Genomic DNA, 15,552 nt, shown 5'->3' with positions numbered 1-15,552 from the left:
CATGGCAGGGTCCATGGAGAAAACAGTAGTCAACCATCTGGAGAAGATGAGCCCATGTAACTCATTTTGTGGGGAGAGAATGCAGTTTTCATTGTGATTAAGACCTTTCATCACCCCAGGAAACAAGGAACCCAGGCAGAACACATCCAATTCCATTCTCCTGCCCCTCCTCAGATGCTAATGAGGAGTGACATGCCCAGTGCAAACGCAGCAGAAGAGCGTGGAGAAACAAGAGGGCATGGTGAGAGGAGATTAAGGGGGAAACAACTACATTAATGACAGCGGGGCTGTGGTGCAGATCAGCCTCTCTGTATGATCGTGCAATGGTAAGCCCCATTAAAAAAATAATGAAAAAGAGACGTCTCCCCTAGTATTATGGGTCAGCCTACTCTTTCACCACAGAACAGTATCCACTCACCATAGGAAACTATTTAACTTTAAATTGAGTTAAAAATTTTGTTCCTGAATTGCATCAGCCACATCTCAAGCACTAGCAGCCCCACTGGGTCAGTGCCTGCCTCGTGGGCCGGGACAGACACAGAGCACCTGGACCGTCACTGCCAGTTCCGGGGCGCTGCGCTGCTCTGGTGTACTCTGGTCGGATGGCGGGCTCTGCAGTGTGCTCGGTGGTAGCTATCGCTCGCCAAAAGCAAGCCTTGGAAAGCTGTGCGGGAGGGCAAAGCACAGAGGGGAGCAGCCTCGTAGCAAGTCTCCAGCGTAAGTGCTGAGAGCTGGCCACAGACTCACCAGGGAGGAGGCACCGATGGGAACATGTCCTCCCCAAATCGATAGCTCCTCTCCCTCTGCCTGAGGGTCCAACTCAGGGAGCGGTGAGTTGAGGACCGATTCCTCATATAAATTGAGAAGGGAGGGCTATCCCAACACTCAAGGCCTCGGAAGCCGGTAGCGCCAACATGATTAAATAATTGAACTGTCTCACCTCGCCCAGTCAAGCTAGATTCCAACGAGGGTAATTAATCTTCATAGTGCCTGTTATTCCCTGCCCTGTGCATACTTCTGCTGCTGTTCAAAGTCAAGTTTCCCAACCTGCCTGGTTCTTCCAAGAGAAGAAAGGAGAGGAGGAAGAAAAATAGAAAGATTTCCTTATCGAAGGGCATTATAGGAAGTTATTTTCAAATCTGATCTTTATGTGCACACACACACACCCCCTCCGCCAAAAAATGGTGGAAATAACACTGTCGTTGTATGCAACTTTAAATGCAAATTTCAGAGAAACAAAAATATTGCAGAGTTCAAAGCTGAGTTTTAGAACTTTCCTTTGAGAAACTATCCGCCGTTGTAATCTCAGAAGCCCAGAAAGGACGCAAAGACTGGGACAAGGACATGTCAGGGGCCCAGCCTTGCCTCGGCCCCCAAAAAGGCCAGAGAATCCGTGCTCAAAAGCAAAACCGAGGCAGAGGGAGGGCCCCGTCATCACACTTCTGTTCAAATTCATTTATTCACGCAACAAATTTTATTGAGCGCCTTCTATACCATGTACTGTTCTAAGTTGGGATACATTAGTGAACAAACACAAATCCCTGGGCCATGCTGGTGGAACTTACATTCCTAAAGCCGGCAGCTGGGTTTGTTTCTAACCCACCCACACCTTCTCGGTATGAGTGCATTTTTAAAGATGTGGACTTTTAGCATCCATTCATTTTGTATCACTCTCTATAAAACGATGGTTTGACTCTTGAGAACGTGTTTGTATGGCTGCCTAAAAGTAACTATAATCCCCAGGACTCCCCCAGAATCATGCCCATCGTGAGCTTGATTTCGTATCAAGAAGAAAGGAGGGAGCTTTCTAGCCAGCCCCGTACACATCCACCAAGGCTTCCAAAATGACCAACAATACCAACCGGACAGCTGCCAGTCTGTCTCTTCCCGGAGGGAAGTAGACAGGAGAGTAGCTGCTTGGCAGCAAGACAAGAACAGTGAGATGAGATGAGAGAGCCAAATAAAAAGAGGGGAAAAAAGAAAAATCATCTCACTGCATTATCCAACACCCCTAAGTGTGTATTAATGGACCGATAAAGTATGCCCTGGAGAGTCTTAACACTACGATATTAAACTCCGTGCACCAAGAAAAGCAAAGATGGCACATTATAACAAAGAGAGTTTGGGTTCTGTGTTGTTGGTTTTCTGGTTCTTGCTAATGTTCTGGTTTTTAGTTGTGCTCACTTGGATGTATTTTCCTTTAAAGGGCTGCTTGCCGCGGAGAGCATTTTCCAACAAAGTGCAATGCTGCCCCCTAGTGATAGAACTGTGGCAGAGCACCCGCAGAAATCCAGCTTCTCTCCAAAGCAAACTTCCTTACATTTCGGCCTAGATTTCGCTTTGCTCTCTTTTCATCCTCGAAAGTGCAAATATTTCATCCTTAAAGATTCTCTGCACAGAGATATTTTCTGACTCGGCCTAGTTCACGCCACTAATCAACACAGAATTTTATTCTAAAATATGAACTGTGTGCTGATTATAAAATTAGCATCAGTGGTAAGCAGATTTCTCCCCCTTTTGCTTATAAATTAAGCAATTTCCCCAGAGAAAGCTCAGAAATCAGGCCTATTGCACATAACCTTTAGAATCCTGATTGGAATTCTCACTGGAAAGACATTTACTGAGAACTCAAGCTCTAGGAAATCAATGCCTGGGTCTGACAGACATTCAACTCCCAGACAAATGTATTTGATTTCACATCATCCTTCAATCTTTGCACCGGGAATAAACCTGAGACCAAAAGCTCTGAAAATAATGCAGCTGATACAGTGCACCATCAGAAGCCCCTTCCTGAGTTGCACGAAAACACAACTGCTATCTTAGAGAAAATTATATCATATGAAAACACATGAGGAGGGGGTGAGGGAGAGCCCATCAAGCCATGATTAGCTAAGGCCAAGTGCCTGATCTCATTTTCTTCAAGCCATCAGCCCAACCACCTGCATCAGAAAAACCTGGGAGTTTGTTAGACATGCAAACCTGGGGGCCCAATCCAGGCCGGTTATATCTGAAACTCTGAGTATAGGACCTCGCATCTCACCACGTGCCCTGGGTGATTCTGTGCACACTAAATTCTGAGAATCATTGAGTCAAATTTAATCAAAAGTTTCAAATTGCATTTGGAGGATTTCCCTATTCCGGCATTCTCAAACATTATGAAGCTTCAGAACAACAAAAAATCATTTCTATTTACCAATTAATTTACCATTCCCTTGATTTTCTACAAAATGAAAGGACATCATTGGGCAGCACGAGGCCCTCTCCCACCAGTAAACGACGACAGCCAACCGAATCATAAATACCACTTGGCCGTTGCGGGGCAGCATTTCCAATTGTACTTCTTACCCCAAAGCCATTTCTGTTTTTCAAAAAGCTTTGTCAGTCGGTAGCATGGAATGATTCATTAGGCAGAAACAGTCACTAAACCAGAAGATCTGATAGTCTTGAGAGTACAGAGCTCTCTGCACTCATAGAGGAGGGCCTGACAAACAGGAGCAAAAAATTAAAAAACAAAACAAAACGACAATCCAAGGCATTAATGCTTCACTATTTTCTTACCCCTTCTGATCTGTTCCTGGTCCCCCCTCCTGCTCCCCTCCCTTCCCCTAAGCCAGTGTTCTCTGCCTCTCTCTGTCCTCATTTTGGGGCTACTCGTCATCAGGTCCTGTCCCAGCCGTAGCAAGGATGGAGGAGGCTCTGCTCTTGCGAAGTCCGGGCTAAGGCGCCAGCAGACGGTCTCCGCACAGGCTGAAGCGGCTGAACAGGGGCCAGCACCAACAGGCTGTGTCTCATTGTTTCCCTTTCTTGCTTGACTGAGCCACCAGAGGAAACAGCGAGGCTTGGATAAGGGTTATGTTTTTGCCTCAAGGAATCGGCATGAAGCTTCCAGAAGGTCTACCAGCTCTGCTGACCATCCGCTCAGCCATCACCAAGTCACCCGCAGAACAAGCCAAAGAGGCAGATCTCTGTTTTGCAGCCTGCGCCTGGGGAAGACTGTGACGCAGCTGTACCAGCCTGGGCTCTCCAGAGACACCGGTCAGGAAAAGAAATGTCCCTCGTGCCCACACCACAGGGAAGGCAGACTGACGTGGAAATCTAGAAATGCCCCAAGGTCAAGCTGATAACCAAAAGCAACATCCCCAGAGGATGGTCTAAAATCACGAATGACATCTAGAGAGGAGCCTTCTGGTTTATTCTGAAGAGGGATACTGGGACCATGTCGGGTCTGTTTATTCTGGGGAGATCAAATATTACAGAGCATCCTTTAACTTAATATAGAATTTCAATACATCTAGGAAAGTGAGCTCTAAGTCACTAGCGCCCACTGACAGCAAAGAGAAGCCCAGGACCAGAATTTACCACAGAGTTGGCTCTCAGTGTTTATGTCTGGCTGCAAAGAGAAGCAAATTGCAGACTTAGTGATAAAACAGTTTAGAAGAGAGGGGTTCTTTTAATGAATTACAATAAATATATATGAATGTAAGTGTTCTCCCACAGGTAAGATTTGGACTTTCCTAAATCAGCTAATATCTTAGTCAATTCTCCTCCATTTGTATCTGACCCATGTCACATCTGAAAATCCATACTGCTTTACAGCTCTCTGTAATGGCTCCATGCGGGTAACTTGCATTTAAAACTAGTTCTCTTTGCCACTTGACCTTTAAAAGGAGATTAGAAAGTAAATTTTTCATCCTACAAAACTACTATACTTTCACACACATGAAATAAATCACAGGGTACAGCTGAACAGGAAATTCAATTAATGTTTTTGCCATTTTCAGGCCCGTATGGGCCTGAAAACGATTGTTTCAAGAAAAGAGAAGGGGGAAAGGAATCCAAAAATGTATTGGTTATTGCTTATTTATAAAAACTGATTTTGTAGGCTGCTTTTGCCCTTTGTTCGGTGATAAGCAGAATAAAGTTACCCCTAAAATGTCCACACCCTTACCTCCGGAATCTGTGAATGTGTTATCTTCTATGGTAAGAGAGACTTTGGAGGTGTGATTAGGTCAACGACCTGGAGACAGAAGATTATCCTGGATTATCTGGGGGTTCATTATAATCACAGGGGTCCATCTAAGAGGGAAGCAGAGAGCCTTTCAGAGGAGATGTCCTGGTAGAAGCAGAAGCGAGAGAGAAGAGATCGCAGGCTTGGAGATGGAAGGGGCGGCCATCCAGGGCGCTGAGGGGCCGCCAGCAGCTGGCAAGACTGGGACACAGGTTCTCCTCTGGAGCCTCCAGGGAAGAAGCCCTGCAGACGCCTTGATTTTAAGTCTATGAGACCCATTCGGGACCTCAGACCTCCGAAACGCCACAATAATTACCTTGTGGGCTTTTCAAGCCACTGAGATTGTGATAATTTGTTAGAGGAGCAGTAAGACACCAGTAGAGTCACCAAGTCCTTCTGACACATACTTTAGAGCAATGGGTGTCAATTACCAGCAAAACAAAAGCAAAACCAAGTAATGTTGGACATTTGATCTTTTATAGGAAAATTATTAAGGATTCATCACAACATGCACTGGAATGATGAAAAATGCTCACATAAACTTGGCGGCCATTTTAATTGTTTTATCATTTCCTCTGATCTTCGTGATTTAACAAATAGCGGGAAATTGACACAGAAACAGGTTTTGAGGGAGAGAGCTCTGCTGAAATGGACTCCCCGAGGTGCCTAGCTACCAGATAAACCAGAATTTGTTTTGTTGCTAAAAATGGCAGAGGTATGTGCATCCCAGTCATGGAGGATCATGGGAGAAAGGAGCACGTGGGGGGGGGGGGTCACCACAGAGAGCTTCCCTCCCCGCACAGAGGAAGAGGGTGTCCAGGCCCTCACCAAGACAGGATCCTAGGGACCTGACTTGAGCAGGAAACCCTGCCTTGTGAACCAGACTCATAAATTCCAACGCTTTCCAGGCTAGCTCAGGAAGAACACACGGGCTGTGATGCCGCAGCGTGAAGGGATGTCAGACAGCTTTCTCTTTTACAGTCAAGATCCTGGGCTTGCCACCGAAACAGGAGCACTTACTCTGCTACTTGAAAGGGGAACCGCTGTAAACGGTTTGTATAGAATATTTTGGTCTTCGCGGAGCCTGACTGAAAGACTACACTCCTGGAAGCTTTAGCTTTCCATAAAGTTTCACTTCCCAAAGAGTTTTGGTTTTGTTTTTCTATTCAAGTTTGTTTTCTTTCTTTCTTTCTTAGATTAATGATATCGTGAGAGCTGGCCAAGAGGAAGAAGGGTGTTTGGAAGGGAGAGAAGGTGGAAAATGAAGAGGCAGCAAGGGACTCACTTGGGCAGGTCAGACAAACAAATCATCTGTCTTCGGGGCTCAGGTCAGGAAGGAGGGAAAAGGCCTCAGTCCTGGGAAGCAGCCCAGAGCAGGCGAGGCGGGGCACACACTCCCGGTGCTGAGGGAGAGAGACAGCCCTCATTTCTCTCCGAGCAATAAATACGGAAGATGAGGCTGTGTCCATCTCATTAAGAATAATAGAGAGCAATTGCTTACAATCATCCCTAATGGGTTGCCAGTTTTCTGACAATGGGCTCAGCAATTAGTTTGTCCCTTCTTAACCAAATGTACAAATAATCATCCCCTGAGAGAGCCTTTGACCTGCGCCAGCACCTTTCACCTGAGGCTCGGCCCCTCCGTTGGTCTTTTGGCATCTGCCACACCCGTGTTGACCAAGGCATGAACCCACCTTTTACAAGGTCTCTCAGGAAAATCCTGGCCATTTACCCTTTCCTGTCATGGTCCCCCTAAACCTTAAACAAACAAACAAAAAAACACCTACCTTGGTTATAATCTGGGCTAAATCAGAGATTGGTCTTTTAGAATACTTGACCTCCGACCTCCTTATATTAAATTAATGTCATGATTAAGAAGCCGTGGCTGTCAAGAAAATAGCTCCATTTTTCTTTCCAGTCCTCTAACCGACTATCACAGACAGAGAGTGCAGCCCTGGTAGGGAGGTGACAAGAAACCGGACAGGACCTCCTCCGGAGGGACAGGCTGGCTGTGCCTGGAGGTCACAGGGAGAAAGTAGCCAGAGGAGAAGATATCTGGACATTGGCATCCTGGAGGATGGTCTGATGGTCTGGTGGTTAACATCCTGAACTGATGAGCAGCACTCTGTGGAAGGACCGGCTGATTCTACCCACGAAAGTTCCAGCAGATGCCTGCAATGCCTCATGTGGTTTTCTTCCCCTCTCCTGAGAGAAAACAATGCCAAACCCCACTACCACCTCTCCTCAGATCACTCGAGAGAAAGCACTCCCTAATCCAAGCCCCGTACCTGTGTTATTAATATTTCCTCCACAATTGCTGCATTCTTTCCAAGTTTTGAAATGCTTTACTGGCACCTGCTGCGCTCATCACAATGGCAGACTGCAGGCTAAGGGCAGAGAGAGGGTTCTGGTCAAGAGCACACAGTGAACCAGCAGTTCCAGAGTGGATCTCTCCTGCTAAGCTTGCATGTGAACTTATCCCCTTAGAAAGAAGGAAGTGTGCTGGGAAAGAAGGAAGGTCCACTGGTCCGATGATCCCTGCTGCCCCCACACAGCCTCCCCTGATTCTCCTGTCCTCATGCGGGTGTTCCCCGGATCCAACAAACTACTAAGAAAGAGATTGTTGTACACCAGGCCAGGAGCGCTGAGTGCCACGCAGACATCATCACATTCTCAGGAAGCTTCTTGGACCCTCTGTAAAAACCACCCATGCAATTATTCTGTTGCATCCTCCATAGCTCATAATACAGGTTTTTTTAATTTTTAATGTTTGTTTATTTTTGAGAAAGAGAGAGACAGAATATGAGCAGAAGAGGGGCTGAAAAAGAAGGAGACACAGAATCCAAAGCAGGCTCCAGGCTCTGAGCTGTCAGCACAGAGTCCGATGTGGGACTCAAACTCACAAACCGTTGAGATCATGACCTGAGTAGAAGTCGGATGCTTAACAGACTGAGCCCCTGTACAGTTTTCATTATATACTTCTTCACTTACTTGTCTCTCTCTCTCTCTCCCTCGAAGTTCCTAGAAGGCAAAGACTAGAACTGTTTCATTCTGGCACCCAGCACAGTGATCAATATCTATTGAGTTAATTAATTATAATCCTTATAACAACCATGGAAGCCAGGTACAATTATCCCCACCTTTCAGGTAAGAAGCTGGAGCCCCAGAGTGCCATCATGACTTTCCCAAGGTCACAGAACCAAATAACTCTGGAGGCTAGGATACAACCCCAGGCTTCTTGGACCATAGCTCCCGTCCCTGGAACCATTTTTATCGACAGTACATTCCTCCTCCTTCCATCAGCCAACCCCATCCCTCTCACTCTGTTAAAAGACGCTCAAGGGCCACCTCCTCCTTGAAGTTGTATTTATTATTTCTCCATAATCACTAACCTTTCCAGCGGACTCTCATATTTACCTACCTAATACCTTACATGTGGGCTATTTGTCTATCTGAATTATATGCTGGTTAGAAGAGAAAGAAAACTGGAGAGAGGGAGGTCAGGAAGAGAAAATGGAGGTAAATGGATTTCCGAACAGGAGGGGGGTAGCTGTGCGATGCGGCCTTAAGAGAGATAAAGCGAGCTAAGGAGGAATGCAGCCAGACCCAGAGTGCCTCCTGCCGTCAGGGGGAGGGAGCCAGGACACGTGAAGACTCACATTCACATTCAGAGGTTCAGTGAGCTTGGTTCCGCTGGGTCCCAGGTTCCACTGAGCCCAGCATATAGTTGCCATGGGTGAACCTGCAGAGATGCAGCCCTGGATGCTGGGCAGGGAGACCGGGAGGCATGCCTGGCTCAAGGAGAGATTTTCCCTACACGACACAGACCACAGCACCTGACAAAGCTTCCCCACTCTTTTGCTATTGGGAGCATCTAGTCCCTCAGGACCTTAAACCTACAAGCAGCCTGGGACAAAGAGGGGCAAAGGCAGACTGTAAAGTCAAGAGGGCAGAAACTGTGTCCGTTCTTAGCACACCTGAAATTTGCTGGGCAGGGCGTTGCCCTCTACCTACAATGCTACATGTTTTCCTTTGAAAACAGGACTGCCCACACTTCAGCACATGACTTCTTTTAGAGAAATATATTTTTAATGTTTATTTCTTTTTGAGAGAGAGAGAGCATGAGCAGGGAAGGGGCAGAGAGAGAGAGGGAGACACAGGATCTGAAGCAGACTCCAGGCTCTAGGCTGCCAGCACAGAACCCGATACTGGGCTTGAACTCACGAATTGCAGGATCATGACCTGAGCCGAAGTCACCCAGGTGCCCCTATGATTTCCAATATGTTCAGACACAGACAAAACGAATTCTTCCCCCTCCCTGGCTCTTGCATCTCAAAAGAGTATAATTGCTTTTTCATATCCCTTTACTCCACCCCATTGGAGGTACATAGCTACCTCAAGCGCAAACAGAGAAAGTAGGGCTTAAGATGCAAAGTGGAAAACAACTCTCTGGCTATTCAACATTGTCATTAGCGTGTAGCAAGATTTCAAATGCATCTGCACACACTGTTGAGTCCAATCATGACATGGAGGGACCCAGAATCATTTATGGGTTGAATGCCCCCATTGCTGCCTTTAATGGAGGTGAACTCATCTCTTAGCCCACATTATGCAGGACAAACGGGATAGATAATAAAGAATCACCTATTTATCAGTTCTTTATTCTATTACAGGTAGGAACAGAAACTGACACCCACAAGGACCCTTTTCAGCAAAGGATTATATATCACACCACAGAAATACATGAAAGACAAATTATCCCTGAGATCATCGTGCCTCCATTGACCTGTTCAAGGTTTAAAGGAAGCTACAATTAGATGCCATGGTCACAGGTCTGCTGGCAGCTTAGAGCTCCGGCATTTGCTTTAATCCTGCCGAAATGAACCGGCATGAATTTTGTGGGCATGTATTTTGTCTCAGTTTGAATTCTATGGGTCTGATTCAGATTTGTGAGAGTTTAGTAATTTGCCTTTGTTAACAAGATCTTTCCCAGCTTCTGCAGTGTTTACAATATGAGATCTAATTTGGGCTTAAAAAGCTCATGAAAATTAACGGCATTACTTTTAAAAATGCAATTGGGGAGAGATGGGGAGGGAAAACGATGTCACATGCCACAAACTTACCACGTTTGCACATTTGCCGGAAAGTTCTCCCAGCTGCTGGCGACCGGCGCTCACAGGCTCTGCTGCTCCAGCCCTTGGGTCTGACCTGATTCTCCGATATGGGGACGGATGGAGAAATCTGTTTTACTGCTTTTTGCATCAAGAGAAATTGGAAATCTATTTGGGATGGGAGCGTTGAGGTTTTACTTGTTTTAGCACTTAAAAAGCATCCAAGACCCCTGACGCTATGCTTACACAGCACAGTGGAAATGGCTGTTATGTGCATGATTATCACACTGTTTCTCTAGAATAGTAGCTTTCACTTACTGAGTGCTTTCCACGTGCCCAGCACTGTTCTGAGCACCTTACTGTCATCGCCCCCACCACAGACCTGAAGAGGGGATTGTGTAACACGTAACCTGCAGACACGTCACCTGCCCAAGCCACAGAGCACTTCAACGACAGATCCTGAATTCAAATCCAGTTCACCGGCCCTCAACCCTTCACCCATTGCTCTGATATGCTGCTTCTTCCTCTAAACCTCTTTTTAAGATAGATAGATATATATATATCTTTAATATATATATACACACATATATATATTAAAAAAGATCCATTAGATTATGACAGCCACATCCCCTGAATATAAACAATATCTAAAATACCTTTAGTTTATGAGCTTAAGAAAAGACAGTTAAATTTAAGCCTACATGGAAGAAGAAGAAGAAGAAGAAGAGGAGGAAGAAGAGGAGGAGGAGGAAGAGGAAAAATTAGTTCAAACAGACTCAAAACTATGGGTGTGAGATTTAAAAAAAAATTCAGGGGGCTTTTTCAGAGCACAGGGATTTAGTGTGTTGCTTCCAAGGAAAGGTCAACTGGCTTGTCTCCATAGAGTCTAGATCCTTCCAGCCAGAGGCCTAATTTCTTCACTATACCAAGAGTGGTCCCAAGTCCACCTCAGAGGTAGATGAAGAATAACAATGATTTATAAAACTAGAATCCTGAAGTGTTAATTTCTAACAAAAACTAGATCTGCTATGTGAACCATGGTGGAAACTTATCCACCTAAATCTTCCCTTAGGCTGCCTTGCAGAGACAGTCGGCCCATAATCAGAAGCGGGTTGGTGAACAGGACATCCGAATATACGTTCTTAGATGCAGGTTTAACAGCATCTCATGATAGCAGCTGACCAAGGAGTCTAGTTCCACAATAGGGACAGGGAGCCTTGTGAATCAGACCAGATTTCAACGGGCAGAGTCTTCCTCTTCCTTAGACAAAGAGGTGATTTCTGTGACCCACTTTGCTCTCTTCTATGACTGAATGATCCTCTTTCTCACTGACAAATTCTGTCAGGTTATAACCAAATCCTTGTTTTCCTGGAAATCAGTCTGTCTTTATTAAGTGGTGTTTATATATCTGTGCTTTGGTCTCATAGGGGTTGAGTTTTAAGGGTGTCCGAGATTAGGTTCTTTGGGAAGCTACCTCTGAGGTAGAACATATGTTAAGGGGTGCTCTTGGGATCACACCATCTGCAGAAGGGCGGGAAGGAAGCCTGGGTGAGCGGAGGGAGACCCTGAGCAACAAGGCAGTGCCAGAGGAGACCTAGGCCGACCCCTCAGGGAGCGCAGGGCTGGGCTGCCCCTGCAGAGCAGTGCAGAGTCAGGGTGAGGGGATTGAGCCTTTATACTCACTCCTATGCCCATCAATCCGTGCCCACCGTCCACCTGGGAAGGGGCTGGGCTGGCTCTCGTCAGCTGAGGCAATCTCCAGGATGAGCTAGAAGCGAGACCTCTCCATCAGCAGCACCTACGAAGTTGGGGAGCAAGTCCTGAAGAGGGGTATGGGCAACACATTGTAGCATCCCCCACAAAGGAAAATCCTCAATCCCTGGAGAAAGCTTCACGTAATCTCAACCACACTGAAAATCAAAGAAAAACTGAAGCAGTGGTGGAGTGGGACCAGCGATTCAGCTCTCAAGTCCACCCTGTCTAAAAAGGGTCAGAAGAACAGGGATGCCTCCCTCCGGCCAGGACTGTCCTGTGGCTTCTAGCTAATTCCAGGTCTAGCCTCTCCTAGTCCGCCTCTACCCTCCAACCATTCTGACCTTCTCAGTTTCTCTGAGGGCCAGGCTCTTGCTCACCACAGGCTCCACCTGAGAACTCTGCCCTCCTCTACCCTCACCTGACTCCTGTTCTCCCGCAGGTCCTCGCTCAGACCCAAGCCCCTCCCCCAAAGGAGTGACTTCCTCCATCTGAGAGCTTCCCTCACTTCTCCATCCTGGCTAATTCTTCTCTTCGTTTCTATACCACCCACTGTGTGCTCTATAAAGGAAGGGACTGTATGTGTCTGGTTTACTCACTCTAGTTCCACCAGTGCTTGGCACAGAACCTGGGAACTACCAGGCACTCAACAAACAGTGACTAAATGAGTGAATGAATGAATGAATGAATGTGTAAAGGTGTAAATGAATGGATTCTTAGCACTTCAGAGCAGCCCAGAATAACCCTGAGATGGTTCTAAAGATGACCCCACTTTCAGGGGCCCCTGGGTGGCTCAGTCAGTTAAGCATCAGACTCTTGATTTCAGCTCAGGTCATGATCACTCAGTTCATGAGTACAAGCCCCACATCAGGCTCCATGCTGACAGTGTAGAGCCTGCTTGAGATTCTCTCTCTCCCTATCTCTCTCTCTGCCCCTCCCCTGCTCTCTCTCTCTCAAGAATAAATAAATAAAATTTTTAAAATGATCCTACTCTGAAAAAATCCTACTTTGCTGGATTCTGTGGCCCAGCAAAATCATCTGGTAGCACCTTCCTCCTGCCACCAGGACTGAATATGCTGCCTTGTCATTGCCTGTCCGCTGGTCTTTTGTGTGTGTGTTTCCGCCACATTGTAACCTTCATAAACACACATTCATTGTTTGATCCCCAGCACCTAGCACAGAACCTGGTGTATCAGAGGTATGCAATAAATATTTCTTGAATGAACAAAAAAGAGAGAGTGCATTTATTCAAGGAGAATTCAGTGAAATATTTTCAAATTTACATTGGCATTAACGTGAAATATGGTGGTGTTTAACTAGCTTCCAATAAAGCTATAAACAAAAGAGCATGGATTTGGGGGCACTTCTCTGAGGAACGTGGAGGTCCTGTGAATCGCTGCTATGGCAGAAGACTCCTCCCTTCCACGTGAAGTGTTGTGAGCTGATTAACAGATCTGGTATGTTCCAGTCATGATTAGAATCATGGCCACCCTGTACCCAGGGCTCACAGAGAGTCCAGCAGGGTGCTGACCATGGTATACAGGCAGCAGCAGCTCATTAAATGTCCATAAAATCACAGCAGTGCAGGAATCATTATCCCCATTTTTCAGATGGTGAAGTCAAGGCCTACAGAGATTCAGTCGCCTGCTCGAGGTCACCAAACTGGTTAGAGGTAGAACAAGAATAGAGAACCCGGTGCACCTTGTTCCAAAGCCTGTTCCTATCATAAGCACCGTGGTAAATTCCCTCTTCTGCATAATACAGTGTCTCCAAGTCAGTGAATTAAAGTAGGACATTAAATATGAGCACAGAAATAATCCTGGAATCGGTATTTTGAATCGTTTTAAGTATCTTCCCGCCATTCCAATTTCTACCATATTATACCCACAAGAAAGGCAGGGAAGAGCTAATAATTATAACATTGCAAGGGTTGGATAAAACAGCGATTTGGAAATCTGGACTGTGGACTGGTCAACAACTCCATCCCGAATGATGTCTTTTCCCATGTCTATTCATCCAAGTCCCACAGGCGAGGTGCTTTGCTTTTTCTATATGTGCCCAAGGCAACCTTTTCACAATAAAAGTGCATTTCAAATGCATATCTGGCCAAGCTGTGAGGCAGAAGAGAGAGAAAAGGAGGGGTTGGCCTTGCTCCCCACACAGCACTGCTTGGAACAGTGACCTGGGTCAGGGTTATGTTTTCATTTTACCGTGCCACACCTCAGGGGAAATGGCAGGTTGGTGTAGGAGACTTAAACATTAATGGATTAAACCATTTTCTCTTATTTTTTTATTTATATGTTTCCATGGTAACAGAACCATCAACCAACAAATGTGTTCTCTTCTGCAAATAAATACTTCTCAAGGTGGAAAATGATAATAACATTCTCATCCACATTGATAAGTAACATATCTAGGGAGCTGCCAATAAAATCCATACTTTTTTTTCCATTTCTATCCTTCTTCAAAGATTTGTCCAAGAATTAAAGTTTTGGATAAAGGAAAAGTTAAGTGCAGGAAAACTTTCAGTGTAATGAAAACATAGATTACAAATCTAGAAGGATTTCAGTTGGCCTTTCTCCTCAACCAGAGAAAATCCTAATATTTTTCCTCATTCTAAAGTTCCTAGTGCCTTGTTTCTAAACTATCCTTAAACATATCTACACCAGTTGGATCAATTCTGTAAAGCTGGTAAGCCCTGCAGGCCCCTGGCCAGACACTAAAACTGGCCCATCTACTCATCCTAGAATCCCTTTCACTGTCCCCTCCTCCAGCAGCAGGCACTGAGTGCTGCCTCTACCCCACGTGCTTGGGTTCCCCTCTGGAAACAAGGCTCCTCACTTCTCCAATGCTTCTGGAAGCCACAGAGTGGCCACAAAACCACCCTGTGCTGGCCTGGGGGGAGCAGCCAAGATGGTGGAGAGGAAGGGAGCTCTGTAAACTCTGTCTGCCCCATTTATCGAACGGAGAAGGATATTACTCCCATCTGCGAGAGCAGAAGGAGAAAATACGGACTCCAGAAAGAATAGAACCTCAAGGATACCTGAGTGAGTAAGGGCGAACAGGGGAAATCTGAAAACAGGCCAGGCTGGGATGGGCAGGGGAGACAAGATCCCCAGCCCAATGTGGGGGAAGCCCACGGAGCCCAAGAGACCAAGGGAAGAGACAGGGGAGCGCACTTCCCCACGAGAAGCGGTCGGGGCTGCGGCTGCGCCAGGCGCAGCAATTCGAACTTGGTTTTGGGAACGGGACCACGGACCGCATTTCCACAGCGCACCTCGCCCCCTGCATAGACTGCGCGAATCCCGGGTGCCCACAGGAAAAAATAGGGCCCACACCTACGTGACCCACGACAAGGAGTCAGTGGTGGGTGGAGGCCTGGGCGCACGCTTAGACTGCAGGAGCTCCCAGCTCATTTCCAGCAGCGCACAGCGCCTTGAGCAACAGCTATCGGAAACCAAGACTCAGCTTTTTTTTTTTTTTCCTTTCCCCTATTGCAATCGCGATCCTGGCTGGGGGTGGGGACTCCGCAATTGAGTCTGTGAAGGTGCGCACTTCACCTCCTGCTGCTCATTTCGCTTCAGGCAGGAGCAGAGCCTCTGAGAACAGCCTCCAAGACCTATCACTTCAAACCACGCCCATCCACCAGGGGAGCTGTTGCTTTTATTTGTTTTTTTTTTT

This window comes from Suricata suricatta, chromosome 1 (assembly GCF_006229205.1).
Source record: "Suricata suricatta isolate VVHF042 chromosome 1, meerkat_22Aug2017_6uvM2_HiC, whole genome shotgun sequence".
NCBI classification, from domain to species: Eukaryota; Metazoa; Chordata; class Mammalia; order Carnivora; family Herpestidae; genus Suricata; species Suricata suricatta.
Note: the sequence above shows the minus strand (reverse complement) of the source record.